This window comes from Argiope bruennichi, chromosome 7, assembly GCF_947563725.1.
Source record: "Argiope bruennichi chromosome 7, qqArgBrue1.1, whole genome shotgun sequence".
NCBI lineage: Eukaryota > Metazoa > Arthropoda > Arachnida > Araneae > Araneidae > Argiope > Argiope bruennichi.
Window position 1 is genome coordinate 22,887,245 of NC_079157.1, and position 13,270 is coordinate 22,900,514.

Genomic DNA, 13,270 nt, shown 5'->3' on the forward strand with positions numbered 1-13,270 from the left:
AGCTGAACAACAAACATAAAAAAAAACACAGTTGTAGTGGTCTCCATAAACTTTCTCACATATTCTCTAATAAACTTGTCATGCCTTACATGGCATTGGCGCATGATAGTAACGAAATATTAATTTTTGGCGTGAATTTAGCACTATTACTGAATCTAATCATGTGATCCTTGGCGAGTTATATGGCAATTAATCCCTGGCTTGCATTACAAGCTGAACAACAAAGGCCTTACAAGCTGAACAACAAACATAAAAAAAACACAGTTGTAGTGGTCTCCATAAACTTTCTCACATATTCTCTAATAAACTTGTCATGCCTTACATGGCATTGGCGCATGATAGTAACGAAATATTAATTTTTGGCGTGAATTTAGCACTATTACTGAATCTAATCATGTGATCCTTGGCGAGTTATATGGCAATTAATCCCTGGCATGCATTACAAGCTGAACAACAAACATAAAAAAAACACAGTTGTAGTGGTCTCCCTAAAACTTTCTCACATATTCTCTAATAAACTTGTCATGCCTTACATGGCATTGGCGCATGATAGTAACAAAATATTAATTTTTGGCGTGAATTTAGCACTGTCACTGAATCTAATCATGTGATCCTTGGCGAGTTATATGGCAATTAATCCCTGGCATGCATTACAAGCTGAACAACAAAGGCCTTACAAGCTGAACAACAAACATAAAAAAAAACACAGTTGTAGTGGTCTCCATAAACTTTCTCACATATTCTCTAATAAACTTGTCATGCCTTACATGGCATTGGCGCATGATAGTAACGAAATATTAATTTTTGGCGTGAATTTAGCACTATTACTGAATCTAATCATGTGATCCTTGGCGAGTTATATGGCAATTAATCCCTGGCTTGCATTACAAGCTGAACAACAAAGGCCTTACAAGCTGAACAACAAACATAAAAAAAAACACAGTTGTAGTGGTCTCCATAAACTTTCTCACATATTCTCTAATAAACTTGTCATGCCTTACATGGCATTGGCGCATGATAGTAACGAAATATTAATTTTTGGCGTGAATTTAGCACTATTACTGAATCTAATCATGTGATCCTTGGCGAGTTATATGGCAATTAATCCCTGGCATGCATTACAAGCTGAACAACAAACATAAAAAAAACACAGTTGTAGTGGTCTCCCTAAAACTTTCTCACATATTCTCTAATAAACTTGTCATGCCTTACATGGCATTGGCGCATGATAGTAACAAAATATTAATTTTTGGCGTGAATTTAGCACTGTCACTGAATCTAATCATGTGATCCTTGGCGAGTTATATGGCAATTAATCCCTGGCATGCATTACAAGCTGAACAACAAACATAAAAAAAACACAGTTGTAGTGGTCTCCCTAAAACTTTCTCACATATTCTCTAATAAACTTGTCATGCCTTACATGGCATTGGCGCATGATAGTAACAAAATATTAATTTTTGGCGTGAATTTAGCACTATTACTGAATCTAATCATGTGATCCTTGGCGAGTTATATGGCAATTAATCCCTGGCATGCATTACAAGCTGAACAACAAAGGCCTTACAAGCTGAACAACAAACATAAAAAAAAACACAGTTGTAGTGGTCTCCCTAAAACTTTCTCACATATTCTCTAATAAACTTGTCATGCCTTACATGGCATTGGCGCATGATAGTAACAAAATATTAATTTTTGGCGTGAATTTAGCACTGTCACTGAATCTAATCATGTGATCCTTGGCGAGTTATATGGCAATTAATCCCTGGCATGCATTACAAGCTGAACAACAAACATAAAAAAAACACAGTTGTAGTGGTCTCCCTAAAACTTTCTCACATATTCTCTAATAAACTTGTCATGCCTTACATGGCATTGGCGCATGATAGTAACAAAATATTAATTTTTGGCGTGAATTTAGCACTGTCACTGAATCTAATCATGTGATCCTTGGCGAGTTATATGGCAATTAATCCCTGGCATGCATTACAAGCTGAACAACAAACATAAAAAAAACACAGTTGTAGTGGTCTCCCTAAAACTTTCTCACATATTCTCTAATAAACTTGTCATGCCTTACATGGCATTGGCGCATGATAGTAACAAAATATTAATTTTTGGCGTGAATTTAGCACTATTACTGAATCTAATCATGTGATCCTTGGCGAGTTATATGGCAATTAATCCCTGGCATGCATTACAAGCTGAACAACAAAGGCCTTACAAGCTGAACAACAAACATAAAAAAAAACACAGTTGTAGTGGTCTCCATAAACTTTCTCACATATTCTCTAATAAACTTGTCATGCCTTACATGGCATTGGCGCATGATAGTAACAAAATATTAATTTTTGGCGTGAATTTAGCACTATTACTGAATCTAATCATGTGATCCTTGGCGAGTTATATGGCAATTAATCCCTGGCTTGCATTACAAGCTGAACAACAAAGGCCTTACAAGCTGAACAACAAACATAAAAAAAAACACAGTTGTAGTGGTCTCCCTAAAACTTTCTCACATATTCTCTAATAAACTTGTCATGCCTTACATGGCATTGGCGCATGATAGTAACAAAATATTAATTTTTGGCGTGAATTTAGCACTATTACTGAATCTAATCATGTGATCCTTGGCGAGTTATATGGCAATTAATCCCTGGCTTGCATTACAAGCTGAACAACAAAGGCCTTACAAGCTGAACAACAAACATAAAAAAAAACACAGTTGTAGTGGTCTCCCTAAAACTTTCTCACATATTCTCTAATAAACTTGTCATGCCTTACATGGCATTGGCGCATGATAGTAACAAAATATTAATTTTTGGCGTGAATTTAGCACTGTCACTGAATCTAATCATGTGATCCTTGGCGAGTTATATGGCAATTAATCCCTGGCATGCATTACAAGCTGAACAACAAACATAAAAAAAACACAGTTGTAGTGGTCTCCGTAAAACTTTCTCACATATTCTCTAATAAACTTGTCATGCCTTACATGGCATTGGCGCATGATAGTAACAAAATATTAATTTTTGGCGTGAATTTAGCACTATTACTGAATCTAATCATGTGATCCTTGGCGAGTTATATGGCAATTAATCCCTGGCATGCATTACAAGCTGAACAACAAAGGCCTTACAAGCTGAACAACAAACATAAAAAAAAACACAGTTGTAGTGGTCTCCATAAACTTTCTCACATATTCTCTAATAAACTTGTCATGCCTTACATGGCATTGGCGCATGATAGTAACGAAATATTAATTTTTGGCGTGAATTTAGCACTATTACTGAATCTAATCATGTGATCCTTGGCGAGTTATATGGCAATTAATCCCTGGCTTGCATTACAAGCTGAACAACAAAGGCCTTACAAGCTGAACAACAAACATAAAAAAAAACACAGTTGTAGTGGTCTCCCTAAAACTTTCTCACATATTCTCTAATAAACTTGTCATGCCTTACATGGCATTGGCGCATGATAGTAACGAAATATTAATTTTTGGCGTGAATTTAGCACTATTACTGAATCTAATCATGTGATCCTTGGCGAGTTATATGGCAATTAATCCCTGGCTTGCATTACAAGCTGAACAACAAAGGCTTTACAAGCTGAACAACAAACATAAAAAAAAACACAGTTGTAGTGGTCTCCCTAAAACTTTCTCACATATTCTCTAATAAACTTGTCATGCCTTACATGGCATTGGCGCATGATAGTAACGAAATATTAATTTTTGGCGTGAATTTAGCACTATTACTGAATCTAATCATGTGATCCTTGGCGAGTTATATGGCAATTAATCCCTGGCTTGCATTACAAGCTGAACAACAAAGGCCTTACAAGCTGAACAACAAACATAAAAAAAACACAGTTGTAGTGGTCTCCCTAAAACTTTCTCACATATTCTCTAATAAACTTGTCATGCCTTACATGGCATTGGCGCATGATAGTAACAAAATATTAATTTTTGGCGTGAATTTAGCACTGTCACTGAATCTAATCATGTGATCCTTGGCGAGTTATATGGCAATTAATCCCTGGCATGCATTACAAGCTGAACAACAAACATAAAAAAAACACAGTTGTAGTGGTCTCCCTAAAACTTTCTCACATATTCTCTAATAAACTTGTCATGCCTTACATGGCATTGGCGCATGATAGTAACAAAATATTAATTTTTGGCGTGAATTTAGCACTATTACTGAATCTAATCATGTGATCCTTGGCGAGTTATATGGCAATTAATCCCTGGCATGCATTACAAGCTGAACAACAAAGGCCTTACAAGCTGAACAACAAACATAAAAAAAAACACAGTTGTAGTGGTCTCCATAAACTTTCTCACATATTCTCTAATAAACTTGTCATGCCTTACATGGCATTGGCGCATGATAGTAACGAAATATTAATTTTTGGCGTGAATTTAGCACTATTACTGAATCTAATCATGTGATCCTTGGCGAGTTATATGGCAATTAATCCCTGGCTTGCATTACAAGCTGAACAACAAAGGCCTTACAAGCTGAACAACAAACATAAAAAAAAACACAGTTGTAGTGGTCTCCATAAACTTTCTCACATATTCTCTAATAAACTTGTCATGCCTTACATGGCATTGGCGCATGATAGTAACGAAATATTAATTTTTGGCGTGAATTTAGCACTATTACTGAATCTAATCATGTGATCCTTGGCGAGTTATATGGCAATTAATCCCTGGCATGCATTACAAGCTGAACAACAAACATAAAAAAAACACAGTTGTAGTGGTCTCCCTAAAACTTTCTCACATATTCTCTAATAAACTTGTCATGCCTTACATGGCATTGGCGCATGATAGTAACAAAATATTAATTTTTGGCGTGAATTTAGCACTGTCACTGAATCTAATCATGTGATCCTTGGCGAGTTATATGGCAATTAATCCCTGGCATGCATTACAAGCTGAACAACAAAGGCCTTACAAGCTGAACAACAAACATAAAAAAAAACACAGTTGTAGTGGTCTCCATAAACTTTCTCACATATTCTCTAATAAACTTGTCATGCCTTACATGGCATTGGCGCATGATAGTAACGAAATATTAATTTTTGGCGTGAATTTAGCACTATTACTGAATCTAATCATGTGATCCTTGGCGAGTTATATGGCAATTAATCCCTGGCTTGCATTACAAGCTGAACAACAAAGGCCTTACAAGCTGAACAACAAACATAAAAAAAAACACAGTTGTAGTGGTCTCCATAAACTTTCTCACATATTCTCTAATAAACTTGTCATGCCTTACATGGCATTGGCGCATGATAGTAACGAAATATTAATTTTTGGCGTGAATTTAGCACTATTACTGAATCTAATCATGTGATCCTTGGCGAGTTATATGGCAATTAATCCCTGGCATGCATTACAAGCTGAACAACAAACATAAAAAAAACACAGTTGTAGTGGTCTCCCTAAAACTTTCTCACATATTCTCTAATAAACTTGTCATGCCTTACATGGCATTGGCGCATGATAGTAACAAAATATTAATTTTTGGCGTGAATTTAGCACTGTCACTGAATCTAATCATGTGATCCTTGGCGAGTTATATGGCAATTAATCCCTGGCATGCATTACAAGCTGAACAACAAAGGCCTTACAAGCTGAACAACAAACATAAAAAAAAACACAGTTGTAGTGGTCTCCATAAACTTTCTCACATATTCTCTAATAAACTTGTCATGCCTTACATGGCATTGGCGCATGATAGTAACGAAATATTAATTTTTGGCGTGAATTTAGCACTATTACTGAATCTAATCATGTGATCCTTGGCGAGTTATATGGCAATTAATCCCTGGCTTGCATTACAAGCTGAACAACAAAGGCCTTACAAGCTGAACAACAAACATAAAAAAAAACACAGTTGTAGTGGTCTCCATAAACTTTCTCACATATTCTCTAATAAACTTGTCATGCCTTACATGGCATTGGCGCATGATAGTAACGAAATATTAATTTTTGGCGTGAATTTAGCACTATTACTGAATCTAATCATGTGATCCTTGGCGAGTTATATGGCAATTAATCCCTGGCATGCATTACAAGCTGAACAACAAACATAAAAAAAACACAGTTGTAGTGGTCTCCCTAAAACTTTCTCACATATTCTCTAATAAACTTGTCATGCCTTACATGGCATTGGCGCATGATAGTAACAAAATATTAATTTTTGGCGTGAATTTAGCACTGTCACTGAATCTAATCATGTGATCCTTGGCGAGTTATATGGCAATTAATCCCTGGCATGCATTACAAGCTGAACAACAAAGGCCTTACAAGCTGAACAACAAACATAAAAAAAAACACAGTTGTAGTGGTCTCCATAAACTTTCTCACATATTCTCTAATAAACTTGTCATGCCTTACATGGCATTGGCGCATGATAGTAACGAAATATTAATTTTTGGCGTGAATTTAGCACTATTACTGAATCTAATCATGTGATCCTTGGCGAGTTATATGGCAATTAATCCCTGGCTTGCATTACAAGCTGAACAACAAAGGCCTTACAAGCTGAACAACAAACATAAAAAAAAACACAGTTGTAGTGGTCTCCATAAACTTTCTCACATATTCTCTAATAAACTTGTCATGCCTTACATGGCATTGGCGCATGATAGTAACGAAATATTAATTTTTGGCGTGAATTTAGCACTATTACTGAATCTAATCATGTGATCCTTGGCGAGTTATATGGCAATTAATCCCTGGCATGCATTACAAGCTGAACAACAAACATAAAAAAAACACAGTTGTAGTGGTCTCCCTAAAACTTTCTCACATATTCTCTAATAAACTTGTCATGCCTTACATGGCATTGGCGCATGATAGTAACAAAATATTAATTTTTGGCGTGAATTTAGCACTGTCACTGAATCTAATCATGTGATCCTTGGCGAGTTATATGGCAATTAATCCCTGGCATGCATTACAAGCTGAACAACAAAGGCCTTACAAGCTGAACAACAAACATAAAAAAAAACACAGTTGTAGTGGTCTCCATAAACTTTCTCACATATTCTCTAATAAACTTGTCATGCCTTACATGGCATTGGCGCATGATAGTAACGAAATATTAATTTTTGGCGTGAATTTAGCACTATTACTGAATCTAATCATGTGATCCTTGGCGAGTTATATGGCAATTAATCCCTGGCTTGCATTACAAGCTGAACAACAAAGGCCTTACAAGCTGAACAACAAACATAAAAAAAAACACAGTTGTAGTGGTCTCCATAAACTTTCTCACATATTCTCTAATAAACTTGTCATGCCTTACATGGCATTGGCGCATGATAGTAACGAAATATTAATTTTTGGCGTGAATTTAGCACTATTACTGAATCTAATCATGTGATCCTTGGCGAGTTATATGGCAATTAATCCCTGGCATGCATTACAAGCTGAACAACAAACATAAAAAAAACACAGTTGTAGTGGTCTCCCTAAAACTTTCTCACATATTCTCTAATAAACTTGTCATGCCTTACATGGCATTGGCGCATGATAGTAACAAAATATTAATTTTTGGCGTGAATTTAGCACTATTACTGAATCTAATCATGTGATCCTTGGCGAGTTATATGGCAATTAATCCCTGGCATGCATTACAAGCTGAACAACAAACATAAAAAAAACACAGTTGTAGTGGTCTCCCTAAAACTTTCTCACATATTCTCTAATAAACTTGTCATGCCTTACATGGCATTGGCGCATGATAGTAACAAAATATTAATTTTTGGCGTGAATTTAGCACTGTCACTGAATCTAATCATGTGATCCTTGGCGAGTTATATGGCAATTAATCCCTGGCATGCATTACAAGCTGAACAACAAACATAAAAAAAACACAGTTGTAGTGGTCTCCCTAAAACTTTCTCACATATTCTCTAATAAACTTGTCATGCCTTACATGGCATTGGCGCATGATAGTAACAAAATATTAATTTTTGGCGTGAATTTAGCACTGTCACTGAATCTAATCATGTGATCCTTGGCGAGTTATATGGCAATTAATCCCTGGCATGCATTACAAGCTGAACAACAAACATAAAAAAAACACAGTTGTAGTGGTCTCCCTAAAACTTTCTCACATATTCTCTAATAAACTTGTCATGCCTTACATGGCATTGGCGCATGATAGTAACAAAATATTAATTTTTGGCGTGAATTTAGCACTGTCACTGAATCTAATCATGTGATCCTTGGCGAGTTATATGGCAATTAATCCCTGGCATGCATTACAAGCTGAACAACAAAGGCCTTACAAGCTGAACAACAAACATAAAAAAAAACACAGTTGTAGTGGTCTCCATAAACTTTCTCACATATTCTCTAATAAACTTGTCATGCCTTACATGGCATTGGCGCATGATAGTAACGAAATATTAATTTTTGGCGTGAATTTAGCACTATTACTGAATCTAATCATGTGATCCTTGGCGAGTTATATGGCAATTAATCCCTGGCTTGCATTACAAGCTGAACTACAAAGGCCTTACAAGCTGAACAACAAACATAAAAAAAAACACAGTTGTAGTGGTCTCCATAAACTTTCTCACATATTCTCTAATAAACTTGTCATGCCTTACATGGCATTGGCGCATGATAGTAACGAAATATTAATTTTTGGCGTGAATTTAGCACTATTACTGAATCTAATCATGTGATCCTTGGCGAGTTATATGGCAATTAATCCCTGGCTTGCATTACAAGCTGAACAACAAAGGCCTTACAAGCTGAACAACAAACATAAAAAAAAACACAGTTGTAGTGGTCTCCATAAACTTTCTCACATATTCTCTAATAAACTTGTCATGCCTTACATGGCATTGGCGCATGATAGTAACGAAATATTAATTTTTGGCGTGAATTTAGCACTATTACTGAATCTAATCATGTGATCCTTGGCGAGTTATATGGCAATTAATCCCTGGCATGCATTACAAGCTGAACAACAAACATAAAAAAAACACAGTTGTAGTGGTCTCCCTAAAACTTTCTCACATATTCTCTAATAAACTTGTCATGCCTTACATGGCATTGGCGCATGATAGTAACAAAATATTAATTTTTGGCGTGAATTTAGCACTGTCACTGAATCTAATCATGTGATCCTTGGCGAGTTATATGGCAATTAATCCCTGGCATGCATTACAAGCTGAACAACAAAGGCCTTACAAGCTGAACAACAAACATAAAAAAAAACACAGTTGTAGTGGTCTCCATAAACTTTCTCACATATTCTCTAATAAACTTGTCATGCCTTACATGGCATTGGCGCATGATAGTAACGAAATATTAATTTTTGGCGTGAATTTAGCACTATTACTGAATCTAATCATGTGATCCTTGGCGAGTTATATGGCAATTAATCCCTGGCTTGCATTACAAGCTGAACAACAAAGGCCTTACAAGCTGAACAACAAACATAAAAAAAAACACAGTTGTAGTGGTCTCCATAAACTTTCTCACATATTCTCTAATAAACTTGTCATGCCTTACATGGCATTGGCGCATGATAGTAACGAAATATTAATTTTTGGCGTGAATTTAGCACTATTACTGAATCTAATCATGTGATCCTTGGCGAGTTATATGGCAATTAATCCCTGGCATGCATTACAAGCTGAACAACAAACATAAAAAAAACACAGTTGTAGTGGTCTCCCTAAAACTTTCTCACATATTCTCTAATAAACTTGTCATGCCTTACATGGCATTGGCGCATGATAGTAACAAAATATTAATTTTTGGCGTGAATTTAGCACTGTCACTGAATCTAATCATGTGATCCTTGGCGAGTTATATGGCAATTAATCCCTGGCATGCATTACAAGCTGAACAACAAAGGCCTTACAAGCTGAACAACAAACATAAAAAAAAACACAGTTGTAGTGGTCTCCATAAACTTTCTCACATATTCTCTAATAAACTTGTCATGCCTTACATGGCATTGGCGCATGATAGTAACGAAATATTAATTTTTGGCGTGAATTTAGCACTATTACTGAATCTAATCATGTGATCCTTGGCGAGTTATATGGCAATTAATCCCTGGCTTGCATTACAAGCTGAACAACAAAGGCCTTACAAGCTGAACAACAAACATAAAAAAAAACACAGTTGTAGTGGTCTCCATAAACTTTCTCACATATTCTCTAATAAACTTGTCATGCCTTACATGGCATTGGCGCATGATAGTAACGAAATATTAATTTTTGGCGTGAATTTAGCACTATTACTGAATCTAATCATGTGATCCTTGGCGAGTTATATGGCAATTAATCCCTGGCATGCATTACAAGCTGAACAACAAACATAAAAAAAACACAGTTGTAGTGGTCTCCCTAAAACTTTCTCACATATTCTCTAATAAACTTGTCATGCCTTACATGGCATTGGCGCATGATAGTAACAAAATATTAATTTTTGGCGTGAATTTAGCACTGTCACTGAATCTAATCATGTGATCCTTGGCGAGTTATATGGCAATTAATCCCTGGCATGCATTACAAGCTGAACAACAAAGGCCTTACAAGCTGAACAACAAACATAAAAAAAAACACAGTTGTAGTGGTCTCCATAAACTTTCTCACATATTCTCTAATAAACTTGTCATGCCTTACATGGCATTGGCGCATGATAGTAACGAAATATTAATTTTTGGCGTGAATTTAGCACTATTACTGAATCTAATCATGTGATCCTTGGCGAGTTATATGGCAATTAATCCCTGGCTTGCATTACAAGCTGAACAACAAAGGCCTTACAAGCTGAACAACAAACATAAAAAAAAACACAGTTGTAGTGGTCTCCATAAACTTTCTCACATATTCTCTAATAAACTTGTCATGCCTTACATGGCATTGGCGCATGATAGTAACAAAATATTAATTTTTGGCGTGAATTTAGCACTGTCACTGAATCTAATCATGTGATCCTTGGCGAGTTATATGGCAATTAATCCCTGGCATGCATTACAAGCTGAACAACAAAGGCCTTACAAGCTGAACAACAAACATAAAAAAAAACACAGTTGTAGTGGTCTCCATAAACTTTCTCACATATTCTCTAATAAACTTGTCATGCCTTACATGGCATTGGCGCATGATAGTAACGAAATATTAATTTTTGGCGTGAATTTAGCACTATTACTGAATCTAATCATGTGATCCTTGGCGAGTTATATGGCAATTAATCCCTGGCTTGCATTACAAGCTGAACAACAAAGGCCTTACAAGCTGAACAACAAACATAAAAAAAAACACAGTTGTAGTGGTCTCCATAAACTTTCTCACATATTCACTAATAAACTTTTGATGCCTTACATGGCATTGGCGCATGATAGTAACGAAATATTAATTTTTGGCGTGAATTTAGCACTGTTACTGAATCTAATCATGTGATCCTTGGCGAGTTATATGGCAATTAATCCCTGGCATGCATTACAAGCTGAACAACAAAGGCCTTACAAGCTGAACAACAAACATAAAAAAAAACACAGTTGTAGTGGTCTCCATAAACTTTCTCACATATTCTCTAATAAACTTGTCATGCCTGACATGGCATTGGCGCATGATAGTAACGAAATATTAATTTTTGGCGTGAATTTAGCACTATTACTGAATCTAATCATGTGATCCTTGGCGAGTTATATGGCAATTAATCCCTGGCTTGCATTACAAGCTGAACAACAAAGGCCTTACAAGCTGAACAACAAACATAAAAAAAAACACAGTTGTAGTGGTCTCCATAAACTTTCTCACATATTCTCTAATAAGCTTTTGATGCCTTACATGGCATTGGCGCATGATAGTAACGAAATATTAATTTTTGGCGTGAATTTAGCACTGTTACTGAATCTAATCATGTGATCCTTGGCGAGTTATATGGCAATTAATCCCTGGCATGCATTACAAGCTGAACAACAAAGGCCTTAAAAGCTGAACAACAAACATAAAAAAAAACACAGTTGTAGTGGTCTCCATAAACTTTCTCACATATTCTCTAATAAACTTGTCATGCCTTACATGGCATTGGCGCATGATAGTAACGAAATATTAATTTTTGGCGTGAATTTAGCACTATTACTGAATCTAATCATGTGATCCTTGGCGAGTTATATGGCAATTAATCCCTGGCTTGCATTACAAGCTGAACAACAAAGGCCTTACAAGCTGAACAACAAACATAAAAAAAAACACAGTTGTAGTGGTCTCCATAAACTTTCTCACATATTCTCTAATAAACTTGTCATGCCTTACATGGCATTGGCGCATGATAGTAACGAAATATTAATTTTTGGCGTGAATTTAGCACTATTACTGAATCTAATCATGTGATCCTTGGCGAGTTATATGGCAATTAATCCCTGGCATGCATTACAAGCTGAACAACAAAAGCCTTACAAGCTGAACAACAAACATAAAAAAAAACACAGTTGTAGTGGTCTCCATAAACTTTCTCACATATTCTCTAATAAACTTGTCATGCCTTACATGGCATTGGCGCATGATAGTAACGAAATATTAATTTTTGGCGTGAATTTAGCACTATTACTGAATCTAATCATGTGATCCTTGGCGAGTTATATGGCAATTAATCCCTGGCATGCATTACAAGCTGAACAACAAAGGCCTTACAAGCTGAACAACAAACATAAAAAAAAACACAGTTGTAGTGGTCTCCATAAACTTTCTCACATATTCTCTAATAAACTTGTCATGCCTTACATGGCATTGGCGCATGATAGTAACGAAATATTAATTTTTGGCGTGAATTTAGCACTATTACTGAATCTAATCATGTGATCCTTGGCGAGTTATATGGCAATTAATCCCTGGCATGCATTACAAGCTGAACAACAAAAGCCTAACAAGCTGAACAACAAACATAAAAAAAAAAACAGTTGTAGTGGTCTCCATAAACTTTCTCACATATTCTCTAATAAACTTGTCATGCCTTACATGGCATTGGCGCATGATAGTAACGAAATATTAATTTTTGGCGTGAATTTAGCACTATTACTGAATCTAATCATGTGATCCTTGGCGAGTTATATGGCAATTAATCCCTGGCATGCATTACAAGCTGAACAACAAAAGCCTTACAAGCTGAACAACAAACATAAAAAAAAACACAGTTGTAGTGGTCTCCATAAACTTTCTCACATATTCTCTAATAAACTTGTCATGCCTTACATGGCATTGGCGCATGATA